This window comes from Podarcis vaucheri (assembly GCF_965113315.1).
Source record: "Podarcis vaucheri genome assembly, chromosome: 16".
Classification (NCBI taxonomy): domain Eukaryota; kingdom Metazoa; phylum Chordata; class Lepidosauria; order Squamata; family Lacertidae; genus Podarcis; species Podarcis vaucheri.
The window spans coordinates 5,726,223-5,731,681 of NC_138754.1; the positions used below are offsets into that span (position 1 = coordinate 5,726,223).

A 5,459-nucleotide genomic window follows, 5' to 3' on the forward strand; every position below is an offset into this window, starting at 1 on the left:
TCTGTTCTTAACCTGAAGCACCACTTTAGCTAATGGGGCCTCCTGCTGCTGCCACACCACCGTAACACGAGTTCTGTTCTCATACTGAAGCAAAGTTCTTAACCCAAGGTATTATTTCTGGGTTAGCGGAGTCTGTAACCTGAAGCGTATGTAACCTGAAGCATCTGTAACACAAGGTACCACTGTAGTGTCAGGTGGAATTGGAAGGGCATTGGATTTTAAAAAGGAGGGTGGCAGGGGAAGCATAAAGAATGAAGAGAAGAGATTTTTGAAAAACCATTTGTACAGGTTTCATCTGTTGTGTAATTGTGCTTACAAACAAGTCGGTTGCCGTTGTGGGATGGCAACAACATCTCCTGTGGATCCGGCCATTGTGCTAGAAGCAGGGGGTTTTCCTGGGCTTCAACAAACTCTTTTCAGCTTCACCCAGGCCTGGGAAATGGATCTCAGCTTGCCTGCCTATTTGGCCAATGGCAGGCAGGCAGCAGCACCAGTTGCACCCCTGGGACTGATTGGACTGAGTCAGGGGGACACTGAGTATTTTCCCCCCCTTGAAAAGGGGGCAGTCAACCTCACAGCATTCATAAGGGGACAATCGGACCAAAAATTATTAAAAGAATGGGGATGTGCTAAAGAGTATATTAAAAAAAACATTGTTCAGGAGTAAGCATATCGGTATGTGATGAATGAAGTTTTGCAGGGTTAAAGAAAGAGAAAAATTGTGCAAACAGTATAAATATAGAGGTAATCTACATTAGACACAACAATTTAGAAAGAGTAAAATTTTTGAGTGAGAGCTGGACCATCAAGAAGGCTGATTGCCAAAGAATTGATGCTTTTGAATTCTGGTGCTGGAGGAGACTCTTGAGAGTCCCATGGACTGCTAGAAGATCAAACCTCTCCATTCTGAAGGAAATCAGCCCTGAGTGCTCACTGGAAGGACAGATCCTAAAGCTGAGGCTCCAATACTTTGGCCACCTCATGAGAAGAGAAGACTCCCTAGAAAAGACCCTGATGTTGGGAAAGATGGAGGGCACAAGGAGAAGGGGACGACCGAGGATGAGATTGTTGGACAGTGTTCTCGAAGCTACCAGCATGAGTCTGACCAAACTGTGGGAGGCAGTGGAAGACAGGAGTGCCTGGCGTGCTCTGGTCCATGGGGTCATGAAGAGTCGGACACGACTAAACGACTAAACAACAACAACAATTATTTTGAGGTCTTAGAACAAAGGAAGGAAGTCCATATGTGTATATGTACGTAATGGTTAGAATGATGATATGGTTTTATTTGTAGATGTTTGTTTTTGTTTTTTGTTTGTTTCTTTGTGTTTGTTTCTCTTTCGTCTTTGCCCCCCCCCCATTTGTACTGTTTTATTTTGGATTCAATGTTTGCTATTTTTGTTGTAATTTTGCATTGAAAATAAAATATTAAATAAAATATTAAAAAAAGAAAAGGGGTCAGTAGGCCAAACACATTTGGAAACCTCTTGGTCTGGAGTCTTGGCCATGCTGGCTGTGGGTGAAGGGAGTTAGGGGTCTAAGTATCTAAATACCAAGTTAATTACTCAAATTGGTTTAGCTAGGGCCATACACTCCTGGGATCACCATATGCCTCTTCCCAGAGAGCAGCGCAGGATGGGGGCTCCAGGAAAAAGTCCTTTATCAGCACTATTCTAAGATTATGTCTGCTCGGAAGTAAGCTTAACTGGGTTCAGTGAAACCCACACCTAATAGGATAAAGAATGTCAGCCTTCCTAAGTTATTCCTCCCCGCCTCTGCATCTTCACACACCCATGCTACCACCCTCAGGTGAAGCGATGGTGGGATGAAAAACATCTTGTGAAACAAGGAAGTGAAAATAATTAGAGAGCGCCTATTAAACAGCTGACAATTAAACAGCTGACTGTTAATTTTAGGCTCCCAGAATTGTGCAATAATTATTTCCTCTATGCGCACCAGCGAACCGTATAAAAAGGGTTGTCCCCCAATGGGTTACACCAGAAGCACCCGATCCTCTGAAACCATCTCTTCGGATCCAGTAGGAAACCAGGTAATTTCTTTCCTTTTAATGGGCAAATGGTTCTGCAACTGCTTCTCTTCTCCGCAGGTTCTTCAATATCAGACTAACCTGATTTGATCTCTCCCCCCCCATGCCCAACTTTTACCCAAAATAAAATGCTGAGGGAAATTTCTGAGTTCGTCCCTGGGCAAAATTCTGGAGAAATGTCATAAAGAGTGTTTCAGTTGAGCTACGGTTTGGTGTTCCGATGCTTCTCGCTGATGTCGAATGTCCCCGGGGGACATCTTCTGGAGAAAAGAGTCTGTCCAGTTAGCAGACAGATTATACATGAATAAGCCATTTTTCACCTTCTCACCCCTTGCCTTTTCCTGTAAGACCTATTGCAGTCGTTAAGAGTCGTCAACAGGCTCATCTCAGCCATCTGCCAATCTCCCATTCCCACCACCCTTCTGAGTAATACCCCTCCCCACCTTCTCACTATATAGAAGGATCCGGCAACTTCTGTTTCAGTGTATCTGAAGAAGTGTGCATGCACACGAAAGCTCATACCAAGAACTAACTTAGTTGGTCTTTAAGGTGCTACTGGAAGGAATTTTTTTATTTTGTCCAGTTAGCGTAACTGAACTTGGCACCAAACATTTCCTAAAGAGGACCTTCTGGTGGATTTGGAGTGCACTAGGGGCGCTCCTGCCTACCTAGCAGTTTGAAAGCACATCAAAGTGCAAGTAGATAAATAGGTACCGCTCTGGCGGGAAGGTAAATGGCGTTTCCGTGCGCTGCTCTGGTTCGCCAGAAGCGGCTTAGTCCTGCTGGCCACATGACCCAGAAGCTGTACGCCGGCTCCCTCGGCCAATAAAGCGAGATGAGCACCGCAACCCCAGAGTCGGCCACAACTGGACCTAATGGTCAGGGGTCCCTTTACCTTTAGGGGAATATAGGGAGCTGCCCTCTTGAGATTCAGACTGCAGGCACATCTAGTTTAAGTCGTGCCAGCACTGAATGACAGCAGCTCTCCTGGGTTTAATTGAAAGAACACAGATAAAATATAGAAGGTTAATATATATATAAAAGATAATAGGCTAAAAAAAAAAAAGCTATAACAGAAATGTAGGTTTGGAACATAGGACCAGGGTTTTTTTTAATATCCATTTTCACTCTGCCCACCCCTTTCTCTGAAAGTAACACATAGTGTCTTCTTCTTCCTTGGTGATCCCTTGTAGGTGAGTAAGATTGTCTTCCATAAACCCGGTTTTAACAGTGAGTCCGTAAGGGACTGTGGAGGCCAATTCTGGACCCACACGTCCTTTCACAGTGGGGACATTGGTTTCCCAGCAGGAGTTGATCCCGGTGAGGGTTTGCCAAGCATGCCTTCCTCTTAGCACGTTTCTCCCTTGCGTCCTGAGTTCGAGTGTCTTCAAAGCCCATGACACCTTTGGTAAAGGCTGTTCTCCAACTGGAACGCTTGCAGGCCAGTGTTTCCCAGTTGTTGGTGTTTATACCACATTTTTTTAGATTTGCCTTGAAAGAGTCTTTAAACCACTTTTGTTGACCACCAGCATTACGCTTTCCATTTTTAAGTTTGGAATAGAGTAGTTAACACATAGTGCATTGCATTCTGGGTAACTTCTTGGAAGCCACATGGCCGTGGTGGGTTGGGACCAGAGGGAAAATTGAGGCTGGGGGCTGGAAGCTCAGGGTGGATGGGGGGGGGAGAGGAAAAGGTGGGTGAAGCAACAGGTGCAAATATTACCTTTATGCAGTAGTCTAGTATCTACTCAAACAATCCCTTTCTGTCCTCTACCCAGGCATGCAAGAGGCATGACCAGAGTTGAAAGACACATTTCACATATACCAAAAAAAGGTTTGGGACGTGAAGCAGGGCTTTGTGAGGGATGCAGAGAAGAGGCATGGCTGCCAAGAGGGGTGTTTGATCTAATAATAATAATAATAATAATAATAATAATAATAATAATAATGATAATAATGATAATAATGGGAAGAGTTCTGAGGGCAGATAGAGAACCTTCAATGGCTGCATTCGACCCCTTGGCCTGAGGTCCCCTACATCTGCTTTAACCCAATTTTGCATATTATATCCGCTCTTCCAAAAACCTTATTCTTGGTAATAGACCTCATAATTGTAATAAACTCTATGCAATAGATAGAACACAGTAGAAAAGGTTTGAGTGAAAACACTGCGGAAATCAGGGGTGGGAAGTCAATTTATGAAACGATGTAGCCACTTGATATGAAGATGATTGTGAAAATGTTTGAAAAAGTTAATAACAAAATTATACTGCTCGTTTCAGATCTTTCCCAACCAGCTTCAAGATGTCTCTGCTGAATGACGGTATCTTGATGGAGGACTTCTATGACCCAGAAATGGAAGGCCTGGACTCCTTCTATCAGTATCCGTACTGCTACCGACCCCGCCAGCGTAGCTGCTACTACCCTAGGGGTTATGGCTATGGTTATGGTTATGGCGGCGGCTATGGTTCCAAGTGGCGTCCTGGTTACACTTGGCAATATCCACAGTACTGCCCCCCACAGTATTATGGCCCCGGTCGCTGGCCATGTTACTACCCTGGCAAGAGGTGGCCGTGTTAATTCCAGATGCAACGTTGATGACCCAGGAAAGAAGAGGCAAGATTCTGACCCACAGCTGAATGAATGGACACAGTAGTCAGAATTGCTGAGACCTCCAGAGGCCCTACTGTTCAGCCAGTGGGATTTGTGAGGTCTCCGCACTTCTTTTAATGCTTCATGCTTGGACTTTATTCCTTTGGTTCCCCCTGTTTCCTGGCGTCTTGTATCCCAGCCGTTGGTGCTATGCTAGGACTCTCTACCAAATTGTGTTTCAGCAGCGCATGGCTGAAGGAGGCTCATCGCATAATAGCAACCAACTCTGCTTTTTTGTTGTCGCTTTGATCCATGATGATGGATATCAGCTTTCCAAGAAACAAGATGTTTCATATCTCTGTTACTGCTGCATGTTTTTCAACTGCAACAGGCCATTTCCACTGGCTCCTTCCTTTATATCCTCAATAAAAATTTCAGCATCTCATAGAGCAAAATGGTTTTGTCTACTTCTCTTCATTTTCTATCACAAGAGCATTCAGTGGTGGGTGCGGTTGGGGTCCACCTCACAGCAGCCCCACCCAAGAAGGCCAATGGTCAGAGGTAGTGTGGGTTGATATCCCACAACTTCTGCAGGGCACCATGTAAACTGTCCTTGCTCTTTGACAAGGGAACCTGTGCTAAAGACAACTGGTTGATTACCAAAATCATTTCTAGATACATTCTGGGGATCAGGGGTAGGCAATAGTAGTAGTAGTAGTAGTAGTAGTAGTAGTAGTAATTAACAATAATAATATTTATACCCCATCCATCTGGCTGGGTTTCCCAAGCTACTCTGGGTGACTTTCAGCACATATGAAAA

The 5,459-nt window shown here is 44.5% G+C and overlaps 1 long non-coding RNA gene across 1 annotated transcript; it reads left to right on the plus strand.

Moving 5' to 3' along the window:
* The first annotated feature begins 1,916 nt into the window (after positions 1–1,916).
* On the plus strand, positions 1,917–5,094 carry LOC309521315. The gene is made up of 2 exons (XR_014214615.1): positions 1,917–2,050; positions 4,330–5,094. It is a non-coding gene; the product is annotated as an uncharacterized lncRNA (long non-coding RNA).
* Positions 5,095–5,459: the final 365 nt, after the last annotated feature.